The sequence below is a fragment of the Perognathus longimembris genome, chromosome 5, assembly GCF_023159225.1.
Source record: "Perognathus longimembris pacificus isolate PPM17 chromosome 5, ASM2315922v1, whole genome shotgun sequence".
In the NCBI taxonomy this organism is placed as follows: domain Eukaryota; kingdom Metazoa; phylum Chordata; class Mammalia; order Rodentia; family Heteromyidae; genus Perognathus; species Perognathus longimembris.
The window spans coordinates 42,208,934-42,227,583 of record NC_063165.1 but is presented as its reverse complement, the minus strand read 5'-3'; the positions used below and the strand labels follow the sequence as shown (position 1 = coordinate 42,227,583).

At 33.6% G+C, this 18,650-nt stretch overlaps 1 protein-coding gene across 15 annotated transcripts in view; it reads left to right on the top strand.

Moving 5' to 3' along the window:
- Zbtb20 (zinc finger and BTB domain containing 20) overlaps positions 1-18,650 on the top strand; it is a 748,243-nt gene that overhangs the window by 112,318 nt on the left and 617,275 nt on the right. For 12 of the 15 annotated variants that reach the window (XM_048346652.1, XM_048346654.1, XM_048346650.1 and 9 more), the window contains one exon: positions 16,665-16,713. The exons of the other annotated variants lie outside the window; for them this stretch is intronic. The gene's annotated coding sequence lies outside the window, so the exon portion shown is untranslated. The remainder of the gene's footprint in view (positions 1-16,664; positions 16,714-18,650) is intronic. 15 annotated transcript variants of the gene reach the window in all.

Genomic DNA, 18,650 nt, shown 5'->3' with positions numbered 1-18,650 from the left:
CTGACAACCAAAGCTTTCTCATCTTTATTCTTTCCTTAGTTTTCTTCATTCTCTCCTCCTCCTTTTACCCTGTTTTAGGATTTGTACTCAGACCTTAAGCTTGTTACATAGCCCTTTCTGTGTTCAGTCTTTTTTTTTCTATAGGGCTTTGAATTTCTGCCCTGGCTGTCCAGGCTGGCCATGATCACAGTCTTTCTGTTTATACTGAGTAACTAGGATGAAAGACATGTAACACTATGCCCAACTTTTTATTGCTTATAATGGGGTGTCCTGAACTCACACCATCCTCAAGCTGTAATCCTACTGGTCTCAGCCTCCCAAGTAGCTTGGATTAGAAGTGTGAACCATTAGTGCCATTTGGTTCACTTTTTAATTAGCAAAATTATCTAGCATATCTGTTCATTTGAGAGATACAACCACATAGGATGAGTCAGCCTGTCTTTACTATTTTATATCTGTTGTATCTTGGTTATTTCCCTATGTATGTATGTGCTATGTACTTGATTGATGTATTTAACATTTAAGTTGGATTTTGTTGCCCTAATTCTTTAATGTTCGACATACTTTTTCCTAGGTTGTCACATCAATAGTCAAAAATGATTTTTAAAGTATTCACTTAATTGGCATCTTCATGTAATGTGTACATTTTGTGTATGTATTTATGTATTAAGAAGAAGAAAACGAGGAGAGCAGGGAAGTGTAAAGGAGCTTAAGAGAAGAAAGAGAGAATAAGAAAATAGAAGAAGAAGAGAGGAACAAAGAAACATGAGAAGGGAATGAGATTTTGTTGTTAGAGCAGCTTACATCTTAAAAATACACATTTTTGGCAAGGTTACTTTAATATTTTTGGTGAGGCAGATTAATTATTCCCTTTTCAATCTACCCTCCTCTTCAATTCATTGAACCTAACTGTTTCTTTGATTTGTTTTTAAACTTGTAGCTAAGCTGCTGCTTTTTGCCAGTGCATGACTGAAGTGTAAGGTTTGTACTTACAGTTAATTTTTGGCAATTGGTGATTTGAGCTGTACTGTGGACCTTTCAAGTGCAGAGTAACTGACTGTCAGTTTGATGGTCTGTGAATTCTCCTAGTTCATTCCATGATCATATCAGGAACCTCAGAGCAGCAAATCTGTCTTCTTTCAGAAATGCTTTTCTTCTTCCTTGCTTTAATACATACATGGTAACAGCATATATAATAGTGATTCAGGCCTCACATGGAGATGTGAACACTTCATCCTGTTTTGCAGATTTTGAAAGGTTGTGATTCTCCTTCATAGTGGAAAAAAGAATGTCTAATTATTTCTTTAATGATTCAATTACTTTATGGAGTTTTTGAAAATATTTTTTTCAGGTAGATTCAACAATCCTACTCCTATTGTATAATTTAGTGGTAAGTTTTTTGAATTCATCATACTTGGGAAAGCTAAGTATTTTATGACCTCAAAAAGCCCTGTTTTGTTTTGTAGAGACAATTACCTAAAAGGTCCCATTATTTAGAATGGATATTTCAGCCACCTCAAGGTTTACTTTTGCTAGAATTCTCAAGTGTTTTCATTTATTGAATACTAATCTCAACTAAAGCAGACTTCATAATATTAAAAAATACTTTACATTTTCTCATTTTATTTAAAAAATTGTAATTGTGTTCCATGTAGCTTGAACTTCATGATAATGAACTTACATAACTCAAATATTATGGCTTTGGCATTTTTGCAAGGCCATAGGTGAAGCTAAATTTGACACAATATATTCTAGAGATTAGTGTAGTCAGAGCAGAGAAATGAGAATTGGATATGAAAAATACAGAGTGGTTACCACAAATAGATAGGCTGATCTCTTAGTGAAAGCTGATTGATGGTATTATTTATTATAGCAACTATATTGTGGAGAATAGAAAAAGGACATTATTGCTACTTATATACTGACAATGTCTCATGACAATATGTATTGATGAAGTATCATTTCAAATGTTTTCCAAGTTTTAGTTAAAGTTTGTAGCTGTTTTGGTGTTGGAATACAATTTCTTTTTTTATAGTTTATTATTGCTGATTCTGGGGCTTGAACTCAGGGCCTGGGAGCTTTTTGTGCCCAAGGCTTCCCCTCTGCCTTCTTAGCCACAGCTCCATTCTCAGCTCTTTAGTGCATAGTTGGAGATAAGAATCTTAAGATCTTTCTTGCTAGAGTTGGTTTCAAACTGTGATTCTCAGATCTCAGCCTCCTGAATAGTTAGGATTACAGGCATGAGCCACTGATTTCTGGCTTAGAATGCAATTTTGAAAAGGACATAATACCTTTTGAAAAGAAAATAGCTATTCAGAGATAAGCAAAAGTGCATTCAGTTTACTTTTTGGTATATGGAGATACATCCTAATTAAGAAAGTTAGAGTATGAAATAATTTAAAAATAGGAACTAGTTATGATGAATGTAATTGAATTGAAAATGGATGTATAAGTATCCAACAGTATTCTGAAACAAAAAAAGGAACCAATAGATATTGTAAAGATAAAAGAATCATGAATAAAGGACAAGATGAATTTATTACAGATGAGTCATGTCTGACAAAATTAATAGTTATTTAAACTAAGACTCTAAATTAACGTGGGCAAAGGGATTGTGTTTTTTGAACTTCAAGCAAAAGCAAATGTTTGTTGTAGCATTTCCAAAATAAGTACTAAATTATAATATGAATAATATGATGGATCTATGTATGGGAAAATGTTGAATCTACGTAAGACCCAAATGTATTGCTATAAACAACCCCCAAATAATTGTGGGATTAGGTGAGAGTGACAGAGTTGACTTAAGGGGTTCAGGTCCCTCATAACCTTCTCCAACTGCTACATACTATGCAATTCATATAATAGAACCATGCAGATCAAACAAGTATTTCAGCTTCTAAATGAGTTTTTCTTATACCCCACCCTAATTAATTGTGTTAAATCTTTAGCCTTGTATCACCTTGAGTATTAACTAATAGTTTTGTATCAGGAATCCAAAAACATGTCTCAACTCTTGTTTTTATAAACAAAGTTTCATTGGAATTGAGCTATGGTCATTAGTGTTCATACTTATGGTTCTTTCTAGTTTACAATAGCAGAGTTATTAGTTGAGACAGAAATTATACAACCTGAAAAGCCAAAAATATTATTTGATGTTTTACCAAAAACTGTTTGCTTAGCTCTGGTTTATATAAATGTCTTTTTAAAAATATACCTGTAGAAGCATTTCAATCATTCTCAATTCTAGGCAGAAGTAGAATTTTGTATGCTTCATGGAAGCAGAATTAAATGTGTACATATTACTCTATTTAGGGTTTATTCTCACCTGGACTCTTTCATGTTTCATGGAAATTGACCCATTCTTTCACAGCAAAAGTCTGAAAAGTGTATAACATTATCATAGTTTTCGTACAATTTCATGAAATTGCATTCAATTTCAATAATTTTTACCATCATGAAAGAGGTATTGACACATCAATAGAGTTGTGGGGGAATAAGAAAGGAATAAAGCACAGATACCTTTGTTTATGCTCCCATGTAGCAAAATATTTTAAATCTGATTGTGTAGTAACCTAGTTATTTTAGATCTCTTTGAAAATGTCCTCAGACTGATCTTGTACCTTTTACTCACATACATTTACATTATCCTTCAACTTAAGAATTAAAAAAAATAGTTCATTGTAGAAGTTAGGTAAATATTTATGGTTTAAATAGTAATTCCTATGATACTATGTATTAGTTTGTTTATTACTCAGATAAATGGATGCTTACTGTATGCTATTCACTTGAATTGGGACTGAGCAAAACAGATAACATCCCTAATGTGGGAAGATTCACAGTAAATGAGATTATAAGGAAATAATAAGTAATTGTTACCTAGAAAATGGGGAGGAGCCTTTAGGAGTGATTTTGGTCAGAAAGTTTGAATCATAAGATAAAAATTAGTGAAAATTAGGGTTGGGGATATGGCCTAGTGGCAAGAGCGCTTGCCTCGTATACTTGAAGCCCTGGGTTCAAGTCCCCAGCACCACATATACAGAAAATGGCCAGAAGTCGCGCTGTGACTCAAGTGGCAGAGTGCTTGCCTTGAGCGGGAAGAAGCCAGGGACAGTGCTCAGGCCCTGAGTCCAAGGCCCAGGACTGGCCAAAAAAAAAAAAAAAATAGTGAAAATTAGTAAAATTAGTAAAAATTAGTAAACATTTTTGCATTGAGAACCGAGAAAGGGAAAGCATTATGAAACAATTTAGAATAGCTTTTTATAAGACCAAATTGAAACTCCAGAAAAAAGAAGATCCAATGCCTTGATTGTGGTAAAGGTTGTATGCGTATGAGTGTATGTATGTTTATATTTTAACAAAAATTTCCATTAATTTGGGAAATAATAGAAAATGGGTGGAGGTGGAGTAAATGTAGAAGGACAAAGAAAAATGCCATTTGGATGGGTTATAAAAAGAGTAAGCTAGACCCAAAGAAACAAGGGGTGCATAGTTTCCCTCATTTGTAGTAATTAGAATGTGTCAATAAATCTACAAGTAAATACTAGGGATGGTAAAAGACAACTGCACTTGGACACGATTAATGAAATAGGACTGTGAATATTCACCCAGTGAGACTGAAGGAGTATATTCTTAGAAGAGGATCACAAGGGCTTAATAGCTATGTGCATATTATCATAAAAATTACGTTTATCAAAATGAACTCCAAGAAATGGGAAAAATTCTATATTGTGTTTATGAGAAAGTATTAGAGAGAGCAGAGTTAAATTGAGATTCCTAATTATGTATTCATAGGTATTCAATTAATTCAAGTAATCAATATTTTCTTTTTAAATTACTTTGATTTTTTTTTTTTTGGCCAGTCCTGGTGCTTGGACTCAGGGCCTGAGCACTGTCTCTGGCTTCTTCTTGCTCAAGGCTAGCACTCTGCCACCTGAGCCACAGGCGCCACTTCTGGCCATTTTCTGTATATGTGGTGCTGGGGAATCGAACCTAGGGCCTCATGTATACGAGGCAAGCACTCTAGCCACTAGGCCATATCCCCAGCCCTTAAATTACTTTGAAAATTATGTTATTATTAAGTAGTTGTACCAATAGGATTTTATAGGTCAGGTTATGAATACAATGTATATTGATCAGTGTCACCCTTTCCATTGTTCCTACATTTCCCCCCCCTCCCATCTCTACCTTCAAAGTAGTTCAATTTTTATATAATGTACATTGAATACAATACTATATGTGTTCACCTTTCCTCCCTGTGTTGATGTGCTATCTCTCATTGCCCTCCCCCTTCTTGAAAATGTTTCCAGTTTCTAGATATTAATTTTGATAAATTAGTTTGTTAGTTGTTTGTAGGAATTACAACATTGTACTCTTCCCTAAATATACCATCTATTAGTCAGTTTGATCAGTATTTTCTTAACTGGAATGTAGATATGTGATTTAAAATGAAAGAGAAGGCCCTACATAAGTATCTATAGGAAAAGAGACGAGTGAAAAATATTAAGATAGTGATACCTTTTGTAGATATTGAAGACTAGTGGTTGTTTCTTTATTTACGTAAGTAGAAGCTTACTTGCAATGTCACTCTGTGGTTATGGACATCTGCTAAGCATCCTGGTAAAACAAGACCTTTTACTTAGAAAGTGACAAATACAGGGACATTTAAAGAAAACTGGGCCTCATAAGAAGGTGGAGTGATGGATTTGAGAATAGAATTTATAGATTTCCTTTAAATATTAATGTTTCACAAAAGGATTAAGACTGGCAATAGGCCAGATTTAAGTGGCTGAAAAGGGACATTCTAAATTACAGTCATAGGCTGGGAATATGGCCTAGTGGTAAGGTACTTGCCTTGCAAATGAACTACAGTCACCAGCAACATCAGCCTCACAGAGGGAAAAAATAGTTTGTAGGAAGATGGATTGCATAGTATATATTGAAATTAATATACCAGAGAGGTTATGGAAGAATTCGAAAACCTACTACTTAAAATTTGATGTTATAAGTGATTGGAACTTTTTGTAAAGTAATGGTTAGAGTATTTCCAATAGGATGACATAGTAGAGAGATACCAAGCCTGATTATTATTTATATTTTCTTTATTCTTTATTTTATTCTTTATATTTTAACCAGGTTTGTATTCCCAGCTAAGCCTGTCTGTCTTGGGACCAATTACTCTATCCAAATGACTGGACCTAATGTGGAAAATCTGTATCCATTATCAAGGTTCTCTAGTATAGTGTCATCAGAGTGTCTTGTTTGCCTTGTGATATACTGCCTTTCCTATATGGCATTTCCTTTTTCTCAAAATGGCTTTTAACCTACAGAATATTTGCTTTAGTTTTCTCCCTCACATTTGTGTCTCACTCATATCTCCTAGTTTGCATCTACATGTATGTAGGAAATAAAAATAACTATTAAATTAATTCACAGAAGAAATCATCTATAGAAATGAGAGATTTATTTTATTATATATTTGTATTAGCCTTTTTTATTCATGGAACTACTCAATATGTAAAGGGTGGTATCTTAAATTAAAACCCTATGCTACTGATTGTTTGGCATCTCTGGAAGACTCTGTCAGAAACAGGATCAGATTGATATAACTGACCACTGAAGTAACTAAATATACATGCTACTTTAATATTTTAAATCATAGGAGTAATTTAGGGCTAGAAAGGAAAAATCAGATATAGTATGGATTTTACCCTTCTTCAGACAAGTTTAGAAAATGAGACAGTCTCATATTTGAGAATTGTTATCATGATATTATTGCCTATTTATTTCATTGCCTTGGCTGGGTGTTAGAATTTATAGTCACTCAATTTTAATACCATTATAATTTTCCATAAAGGAAATAAGTGGGTAAATTTTTATTGAATGGTTTTGCATCACTGAGGTAGTAGTGTATTTATTTGGGCACTGACTCTTAGAACAATGGGATGAACCGTTAGCTGACTAAAGGTAGTTTTGCAAACACTTATGAAGGATTCTCCTGATGAATTATTCTGAGAAACATGGCATGAATATTTCTGCATTGCAGTGGAGGAAGACTTGTTAAGTATAATATCACATAGAAACCCCATTGCTTTAAGAAAGTTTGAAACTGGATATGGAACATATGGTTGAAATTTGAACTCTGTGCCCATAATAACTGAGTTTTGTCCTACCATAGAGAAGGGTCCTTTGGCAAATTAATTCTCTCTGCTTCAGTTGGAATATTAATAAAATGGGGATAATGATACCCTATACCTCATATAGTTTTTGTGTTGTTGAAAATTGTAAAAATAGGGCTGGGGATATAGCCTAGTGGCAAGAGTGCCTGCCTCGGATACACGAGGCCCTAGGTTCGATTCCCCAGCACCACATATACAGAAAGCGGCCAGAAGCGGCGCTGTGGCTCAAGTGGCAGAGTGCTAGCCTTGAGCGGGAAGAAGCCAGGGACGGTCTCGGGCCCTGAGTCCAAGGCCCAGGACTGGCAAAAAAAAAAAAAAAAGAAAGAAAATTGTAAAAATACATAAAGCACTTAACACCTGCATGCAAAGAATGCATGTGCTTGCTATTTTTTTAAAAATTAGAAAGCAGGGGAATCTTTGGGCTCATGGAAATCTTATAGGAAGCTTTTGAACATGTAAACTAGATGAAAAGGTATTTGATTTTATCATATTTTCAGAGAGTTTTATAGCTTCCCTAAAAAAAGAGCCACCCTTTAATGTTATATGATTATTTCTTATCTTTAATGAAAGATAAATTTATGCTACCCTATTTACAAAGACAGAATAATCAATGCCAATTGTACATTTTAATTTTTTAGTAAAAAAGGATCAAATTAAAAACTCTTGGGCTGGGAATATGGCCTAGTGGCAAGAGTGCTTGCCTCCTACACATGAAGCTCTTGGTTCGATTCCCCAGCACCACATATATGGAAAACGGCCAGAAGGGGCGCTGTGGCTCAGGTGGCAGAGTGCTAGCCTTGAGTGGGAAAAAGCCAGGGAGGAGTCCAAGGCCCAGGACTGGCAAAAAAAAAAAAAAAAAACAAAAAAAAAACTCTTTACCATTGTCTAACCATAAAATTTAATTAACCATCATTACAGGTAAATCAATGTTGTGTCAAGCAGCAACAGTTTTTCCGTAAGTTTGCTGAGCTAGTGCTTTATTTAGAGAAAAATATTAATTTTCTATTGTTTTCTTTCTATTCAATTTTAAGAATTTTATAGTTTTTCTGTAATTTCATATTTCTTATGGAATGTTTAGGAATAATAATATTCTATAAATTTTTCTTCAAAACCATAATGTCAGTATAACTCACATGGTTCAATGAATTATCTGAAATAGTATAAGTGAAAGGTACAATGAAAAGAATTTTAGTAAGTTATAAAAGCATACAAATACATTTTATTTCTTCTTAGCAAGTGTTTAAGTTCATGTCCTGTTTTTTAGTTTGTCTTGTTTTGCTTTCTTCTTCTCTTTTGTGCTGGTTCTTCGACTTGAACTCAGGACCTAGATATTGTCTTTAAGCTCCAGGCTAGCATTCTACCACTTGAGCCATACCTCCCTTCCCAGCCTTTTGGTAGTTTATTGAAGATAAAAATCTGACCAAATTCCTGCCTTGGCTGGTTTCTTACTGCCATCTCAGATCTCAGCCTCCTGAGTAGGTAGGATTACAGGTAAAAGCTATTAGTGACATTATGTGTTTTAAAGTTAATTTTGTTCAAATAACTTCAAGGATTTTAAAACAATAATTATAATACATAACATTATATAATAGCTGCTTTATAATAATTTTAAATAATTATTTTACAGATTTCTAGAAAGGGTACCCATTCCAAGCTCAAAACTTTTTAACTTTTTATTTAAAGGAGACTGAGAAAATAATTTAGAAATGCATTGTTTACCTGTTAATAATTAAGGAGGTTAGAATGTGTACTTTTTATGATCATTGAGTTTTAATATATTTATTTGATGGTGTGTTGGTTTTAAAGAATTTATTTAAGGCACTCTGGTATTGGAAAATAAAAGCAAACAGGCAAGCTGCATAATAAAGGAAAGGGTTTGGGTTACTTTTAACGAGACAAATGAGAAAAATAAATAAGTTGACTGAAATTTAGGGTTAAAAGCATAAATAAAGAAGCTTTCTGATATTTTTTGTTGTGTTTAGAAGGGCAATTGCAATGCATCAAAAGAATAAAATTATTGAAGCAAGTGAATGGCCTTCATTGTGGGCCTAGAGCTTGAGCTCAATTAAATCAGTGGATTAAATTTACTTTTACACAGCTTTCCTATGACATTAGATAGGCCACTTTTAGGAAAGATTCTCCAAATCTACCATACAACTTATCAAATGTCTCTGGTGTTTGGCAAACTGTATTCCACAAAGCCAGAATAAATATATTTTAGGAATGAGCAATATGGTGGACTGAAACTGAACTGCATCGTGTTGATTATCTAAGTGTTCAGGTTCCTTAAACTATCTTCTAGGGTCACTATTTTTCATTTACCAATTTTTATTAGATACACTAAGCTGTACACTTAATTTTTATTTTATGAAGACATTTTTCTATAATTGATGGTAAGGAATGACTATTGGTAGTTTCTACTTTTCTTTAGAAGGGCATCATTTAAAATCCTAATGTGGCAATGCCATTCTTTCTGATAGAGGCATAAAATTACATTGTGTATATGTACCACATTTTCCTGATCCATTCATGTACTGAGGGGCATCTGGGTTGGTTCCAGATTCTAGCTATGACAAATTGTGCTTTGATGAACATTGTTGTGCTGGTGGCTTTAGTGTGATTTTGTTTGTGTCTTTTGGATAGATACCCAAAAGTGGGGCTGCTGGGTCATTGGGGAGCTCTATGTTTAGCCTTCTGAGGAAACTCCATACCACATACCAGAGTGGCTGAACCAGTTTACATTCCCACCAACAATGTAGTCGGGTTCCCTTTTGGCCACATCCCCTCCAACAATTGTTATTGTTGGTTTTCTTGATATAGCACATTCTTACTGGGGTGAGATAGAATCTCAATGTTGTTTTGATTTGCATTTCTTTTATGGCCAGTGATGTAGAGCACTTTTTCATATGTCTCTTGGCCATTCTCATTTCCTCATCAGAGAAGTCTCTTTTTAAGTCTTTAGCCCACTTGATGAGGGGGCTATTGGTTCTTTGCGGTTTTGTTTTGGAGGAATGTATTTTTTTTTTAGTTTTGCATATATTTTAGATATGAGGCCTTTGTTTGTTGAATGGCCAGTAAAGATCTTCTCCCAATCTGTGGGCTTTCTGTTCATCTTGCGAGCTATGTCCTTTGCCGTGCAGAAGCTCTGCAGTTTGATGCAGTCCCATTTGTCCAACCTTTCTTTGATTTGTAGCCTTTCTGGGTCTTTGTTAAGGAAGTTCTGTCCTGCACCAAGGAGCCCAAGTTTTTCTCCTACTTTTTCCTTTAGTGTTTTCAGGGTATCTCTGTTGATTTTGAGGTCTTTGATCCATTTGGAATTGATTTTGGTGCAGGGTGAAGGACTTGGAAAAAATTATACTCAGTGAAGTGAGCCAGACCCAAAGAAACATGGACTCTATGGTCTTTCTTATAGGGAATAATTAGCACAGGTTTAAGCAAGTCACAGCAGAGGATCAAAAGAGCCCAATAGCTATGCCCTTCTGAACATATAAGATGATGCTGAGTAAAATGAACTCCATGTTATGGAAACAATTGTTATATCACAGATGTAACTACTTTCAATGTGCTACGTGTAACTGTAGCTTCTATTATTGATGATCTTCTTGTATCCCCTCCCTGTGGTTGTACCTACACTATCTCTGTATCTTATCTGAGTATATTGGAAACCATGTATTCTGGTAAACAGTGGTATACAGGGTAAAAAAAGACAAACAACTACAAAAGCAATACTTGCAAAACTGTTTGGTGTAAATGAACTGAACAACTCATGGGGGAGAAAGGGAAAGTGGGAAGGGGAGGGGGGAATGAGGGACGAGGTAACAAACAGTACAAGAAATGTATCCAATGCCTAACATATGAAACTGTAACCTCTCTGTACATCAGTTTGATAATAAAAATTTGAAAGAAAAAAATCCTTATGTGAATGAAGAATTAACAGAAAGAGTCACAGATTACATGCTGTAACCAGTGAATATGTATGACATGTAATGTCATGGATTTAAACATAGTTTTCATCTGGGAATGGACACCATGGTTTTGTAGTTGAGTAAAATTCAGGTATTATTAAACTTTACTTATTTGAATTCTACTAATTCTACTACAAAAATTGATTTGGAACAGCTTCAGTTTTCATTGTATCATTTTGTCACTAATGTCATTAATGTGATCAGTAGAGGTGCTTCTCCTTTTACTATCACTCATAGTAAATAAATGTTGCCTCAGTCTTCATAACCTTGCTATGTGCTTTTCAGTGAAAATTTAAAGATACAATCAATTAAAATTTGATAAAAATTGTCTGATAGGTATTAATAGACACTATTATTAGTAGGAGGTTGCTATTTTTACAAATAAAAGATTCCATTTTCCTTTCTTTTTTATTTTTCCTTTTTCTCTCATAGTTTTTTCTTATTTATTGTCAAAGTGAAGTATAGAGGGGTTACAGTTGCATATGCAAGGCAAGTACATTTCTTATCCAACTTGTTACTTTCTCGTTTCCCCCCTCCTCTGTCCCCATTTCCCTCTCCCCCTCATGAGTTGTACAGTTGGTTTACACCAAATGGTTTTGTAAGTAGTGCTGTTGCAATGGATTGTCTTTTTATCCTTTGTTTTTTGATTTTGGTATTCCCTTTTCCTTCCCTAGTTCCAATACACTTATATACAGTGTCCAGGGTACTAAGATCAGATACAGTGATAGCAGGGGTAAAACAGCGGGAAGGGAATATGAGAGGAAAAAAAAAGAGGTATGATATCACATGGCACACTGAAGGGAATAATTAGCACAGGTCTAGGATAGTCATAGCAGAAGATCACAATAGCCCAATAACTATTTCCATATGATAATGCCGTATAAGATGATGCTAAGCGAAATGAAATCCAACTTATGGAAACAAGTGGTATATCATAGTCAGTTTTTAACTGTCTTTTTACTTTTTAAAAAAAAATTTTAGTTGGGCTGGGGATATGGCCTAGTGGCAAGAGTGCCTGCCTCGGATACACGAGGCCCTAGGTTCGATTCTCCAGCACCACTTATACAGAAAACGGCCAGAAGCGGCGCTTTGGCTCAAGTGGCAGAGTGCTAGCCTTGAGCGGGAAGAAGCCAGGGACAGTGCTCAGGCCCTGAGTCCAAGGCCCAGGACTGGCAAAAAAAAAAAAAAAAAAAAATTTTAGTTAACAGAAAAAAATTCATCAGTAATAAAAGCAGATATCTTCAACTGGAGAAGTCTAATGCTATAACATGTAATTCTGTTCTGAAAAGTAAACTAGGTGCTGGGTTTCAGTGCTTTATACGTTTAAATAAATTATAAAGATTGGTTAAGTTTTAGGATTAATATAACTATTATTTTATAACCTGTGTTTCTATTTGTTTAATTTGTCAGTAATGGGGCTTAAACTCAGGGCCTGGGCATTGTGCTCCATAGCTTCACTCTGGTTTTCTGGTGATTAATTGAAGATAAGAGTCTCACAGACTTTCCTGCCTGGGCTTCCTTCCAATGGTGATCCTCTGATCTCAGCCTCTCAAGTAGCTAAGATTAAAGGCAAGCTCTACTGGCACCTGGCTTATCACCTGTGTTTTAATGATTTTCTCAAAAATTGCACTTACTATTTTAAATTATCAGTTAATATTGTATAACATAATTTTTACCTGGTTAGCATTATGAAATATTTAGGTTTTTATTTTGCATGCAGTTTTTACTTTCTTACTGTTTCAGATTGTTACTGATTACTATATTATTTATCATGCTATCTTATATATTTTAAACATGCCTTAATGTTAATTTGTAAAATATTTTGTATTTTAGCCAAATTCAAAATTCTACTCAAGTTTTACTCAGTTTATTAGCATTTTGCACAGTTTAAAAATATCATATTTATATAGAGAATCCCTATGAAGATTGTACACATTAAAATATGTAACCTTATATTTTGTTGACCTCAATTTTATAAAAAGGTAAGTACCTATGATTTTTTTTTTTTTTTTTTTTGGCCAGTCCTGGGCCTTGGACTCAGGGCCTGAGCACTGTCCCTGGCTTCTTCCCGCTCAAGGCTAGCACTCTGCCACTTGAGCCACAGCGCCGCTTCTGGCCATTTTCTGCATATGTGGTGCTGGGGAATCGAACCTAGGGCCTCGTGTATCCGAGGCAGGCACTCTTGCCACTAGGCTATATCCCCAGCCCTATGATTTTTAATTATATATAGTAAAGTTCACATATTTTTATATTTGTTTTTAAATTTCCTTATTGTTATTAAAAATAAAGGTGATGTACAGAGGGGTTACAGTTACATAAGTAAGGTAAAGAGTATATTTCTTTTTGGACAATGTTATCCTCATATATTTTTTTAATACCACGAAAGAGTTCTTCCCAGCATACAGTTCAAAAGTTATATGCATATATTTTCTTAAACTTTTGATGTATTTATTGGTTATAATTAGATATGTCAACCTCATTTTTATTTTGGTTCTGGTGAAGTAGGGAACAAAGTTTCTTTTTCTTCCATATAATCACTTATCTTAATATCATCTGTGGGAATGCTTTCTCTAATATGTACCCAATAGTAGGCATACTAGCCTGTCTGACTTACTCCAATTCCACTATCATCCTATTACTTGTACTTCAATCATTGTTCTCTACCCCATTTCCATAGGACTGGGACCTAACAGTTGTTTTTTCCTGTTTAAATTGATTTCTTTTTTTATTATTGTTCATGTCTAGTTTGGTGTTTTGAGCTAAATTTAATGAATCAGAACTATTGAAGATGACTTTAGCTTAGTTAATTTTTTGAAGATTTTGCTGTATTTCAAATCCTGTGCTTCAAAACTACTTAAATGAGTGAGCTGCTTGTGTAGCAGGTCTTGTGTTAGAAACGTTATGTTCATCTGAGGAAGGCAAATGTAGGATGTAAATAACCAAGAGAGTTGCTTAATACTAATAACTTCATCTTGCCATTTCTAGTTTGTTGTCTTTATATTTTATTTATTTTTTACTGTTCTGAGCCAGTTAAAGTAATTTTTGTTTTTAAAATTTCTTTCAATCTAAAAAGATTATTTAGTGATGATTGTTAGATTGACTCAAGCACATGAAATATGGTGCTATTTTCATAAATGTAGTCTGTTTGTGTTTTCTAATTAATGAACTGATCATTGTTTTTCTTTTTCAGTTCTATAAATATTTATTGAGTTTTTGATATTTAGGGAAGATAAAAATGAATACCTTGGACAAATTATAATCTTATTAATAAAGTAACTATGTGCTGTATTTGATGATTGCAAACCAATTGTATTAAGCAGAGAATATATATTATCTCATGTAATCCTGAAACACCCTAGATGGTCCTTCATGTAATTGTCTGTCCATCTCCATCATTTCTTTTGGATTTCTTCTTTTTCGTCATCTCTTCTGAAAAATTGTATTATTTAGGTCAATTTAAAAGTTCAACCAACCCATATAACTTACAGATTGATTATTTTTTCTTGCTTTTATATAACTGCTTATACAGTGTTATAAATGAGTTGTAATAATTCCCCTTGCAAGACAAAATACTAAAAATAAACTATGAGTTGTATGTGCTTGTATTCAAAAAATGGTAAAGTTTAGTATATAACACATAACTTTTTTAAGACTAAATTTGTTTAGTGATAGAAAGATACAGACAGTGCCTGTTTCAAAGGTTAGTTAGGCTATTTGTACTTTTATTCAATAAGTAATCACTCATGTTCCAGTCTATGTCAGGCACTATTCTTGGAAATGGGGATACAGTGAATAAAACAGAGGGCCTTCTTTATGGCATTTCCCTTCTAGTGAAGGGGACAGATAATGAATACATAAAAATTACTCATATAATGTTATATCTAAATTGATTTTCTTAAAAGTGTTGTTTTCCACCTTGGTGTTATAATATGAACATTTTTTTCTTTTCTGTTTCTTATTAACTTTTTTTTTATCATTTATTAAGGTTTGGTCTCTAACTTCTCTTAATCCTAATTTTCAGTATCCCTTCTAAATTTTTCTATTACAGAGAAAGGAGAATATTACTCAGATATTTTGAAAATAAGACCACTGTCACTTTCCTTTTCTAGATCCTATTTATCAGTGCTGTCTAAGCTAATGTTTGTTTTGGTTTAACGGTATGTTTTGTGTGGTTATTTGTTTTCCTTTTTGAGAAATATGACATATACATATTAAATATCCAGTCAATTAAAGTCTTCAGATTTATACTTTTAATTTTAAAGGCTCTTTCATTTTATCCAAATATACTGGCTTATAGTCTTAGCTTATGTTTATGCATTATATTTTAATTAGTAAAACTGTTTTTGAGACTTGGAATGACTTAATCTCCATGGAGATTATTAGTAAATATGACATCAAGGTCACGGCAAATTTAGATCGCTTTCCAAAGGCATACATCATCAAACTCAATTTTTAATTACAAGAGTTGTTTCTAGTTAAATCACCTATCGTGAATGTCTACCAAGTTTTCTTTCAAGGCACTTCAACAGCCTGCGTACTCAACTATCAGTCTCAGCTTTGATTGTATAATGTTAATTGAATTTGATGGAAAGAAGTTTACAAGGAATTCATCCACATTTTTTCAGACTCATTTCTGCCTCCAAACCTGGTTAGAACTCTACAACTAGCATTTCCGCTAGGACAGGAACTATAAAGCAGTGTTCTAATGTTGGTGTCTTGGGTATTACACACCATTTTAAACTAAGTGATCATGGCCCCCTCCTTCTGCTCCCTTATTTCTTTGCAACTTTGGTCTTTTAATTTTCTTTAAATTTTATGTGTTTATGTAAATATCTCCAATCTTAGTGTTTTTTACATGATGACATCTGTGTCTTGGTAAACAACTCACCAGTGCTTTCATATGCTATAGTTTATAATCTTTGGGACATATCTGTTACCTAGAATAATCAAATAAATGGAGGGTTGAGACTAATTTTAGACATATAAAACTTGGAGTTATTAATATAATTAGCCTTCTAAGAAATATACAAATTAAAATGTAGATGCAAGTATTAGTGTAAATTAATAAAACTTTTAGCCTGCTACTAATTGGAATTATATTGAATGATTGTGCCATATTTCACTGTATACTGCATATATATATATATATCTCAGAATGTGTCAACATTTATTTTTCTTGTCAAAACTATAAGTTTTAAGGCTGAGAATGTGGCTTAGTGGTAGAGTGCATGCCTAGCATGCATGATGTCCTGGATTGGATTTCTTAGTAGCATATAAACAGAAAAGCCAGAAGTGGCACTGGCTCAAGTGGTAGAGTGCTCATCTTGAGCAAAAGAAGCAGAGACCATGCTCAGGCCCTGAGTCCAGGCCACAGGATTCGGACAAAAAAACCCCAAACTATTAGTTGGCATAAACAAATTTAGCTACCAACTTCTGATACCCAATTTAATCATAAAAGTATGGTTAAAATACAGTTTCTTTTCCTGGAAGATTTCTAATTTTAAGTATTCTTGTTTCATTACAGATATATAAAACAGTGTTTGAACTGACCATTAAGACACTGAAGATTGAAGGTAGTGTCCAATAATATTTAGGTTTTTTTTTTCCTTTTGAAATGTTTTACTATTTGCAAGACTTTGGATTTTTTACTTTATTTTTAACATAATAAATATTATTTTCTAAGCTTTTCCCAAAGTAATCTGAATTATATGTAATAAAAAGAAGCCTATGTCTTCTGAAAATTTGCAAGAATAGTCAAGTGTGGTTTTACCCCTTCTTTTTCTGTACAGGAATATACGCCATCTCTTCCACCTGCCCCTTTTCTGTTATAAATTTGAATCTTTCCAATTTTAGACCTCTCCCTATCCCTAAATAGACACATTAGCTCAGAGGGCCAAAATGAATAGAAATTACCCTTCAGAAATAGCTTTGCAGTTTACTATAATAGATAAAAATGCATTTGTTTGGACAATAATATGGTCCCCATGACATTTAATACACTGCTTCTCAGAATTTCAGGCCAACAGTTTGTAGTAGATGTGTGGTGGTGCATTATGTGTAAAGAGCTCATAGGGCTTGAAGTAGGTGTTTCAGACAGGGCGAGGCTGTAATTACTTAGCTCCTTACATGGATGGTTAGAAGTTCCAGCAAGAATAACCTGGTGGTATAATTTATTATAGAGAAGCAAATCAGAGATTATATTAGAGAGGGCTGGGGTGATGAAATCCAACCATCAGTTTTGTGAATGTATACACTTAAGCATGTTTTTAATTTCTTTAGCTCAGTACACACCTAAAACATACCACTTAGCAGTGAGATATGCAAATTGTTCCAAATGTATCAGCAGTACTTTCACCTGAATGTCAAAACTGTCAGAGAGCTTTAAATCAATCTTTATATCATTTTTTTAAAACCAGGCCGCCCCAAGATAGAGATACCAATCTGAAAACACTTAATTCTCATACTTCTAAAAAAGCTCCTGTATGTCAACAGGGTAATGTCAAAGTTCTAATTCACCTGCTTTCTAATTTTAATCTTTTAAGGATTTTATTTTATTTGGCTTAATTATGATATTTTCTACAAATTGATGATAAACGCCTTGATTAATAAAACCAAATGTCAGAGAAAATGACAACTTGATGAAAAATTAATACTCTGCAATATTTTAAGGAACTGAAGTACCAAGGATGTACTTTTAAGTCTCATATTTCATCTGCCTTTTTCTGAAGATAAGTTGCCACAATTGTCTTTGTACACAGGTTTTCATAGTCACATGTTTTAGATGCATTTTATTCATAAAATATTCTGTTATTTTTTACTAATTATAGACAAAAACATAGTCCCAATTTTATCTCTTTTGCCCCACAATTTTCTTTTTTAAAAAAAATTTTACAGAATCAAAAGGGAACTATATTTTGGGGTGTTAAAGTAATGAAGTTACCATACCAAGAATTTACTTCACAGTGCTCAAGCACTGTGTGGCTGTTTATTTGTGTGTGTGTGTGTGTGTGTGTGTGTGTGTGTGTGTGCGTGTGTTTGGTGTGCATGTATCTGTACATTTAATAACACCCTGGTGTAAAAAATAGTAGTTGGTGGTTGGATGTCTGTACTACTAACTCATTTGGTTATTAACATTTAGCTTTTTCAAGAGATAAATTTTAATGTAGAAATTTTCTTTTTGCGTTGATGAAGATATATTGTATACACAAACTGCTTTGTCAAGTGGCAACTCCTTTATACAACTACTTAAAGATAATAATTAAAAAAAAAACAACTCTAGAAACAAAATAATGCATGTTCTCCCTGAGGTTTGGTTAAAAGAACTGAGTATAGATAAAGGTCTAAAACTTGTTTTTCTCTTACAGGCTATTTATTAACTCAGTATATGGAAGAATGATAAATATGCCTATTATTCTCCTTTTACTGTATCTCATGCTGCTTAAATATTTCATGTATTTTAGCATCTTAGAAATATTATGATTTTAATATATGAATACATAAATTTTCAATC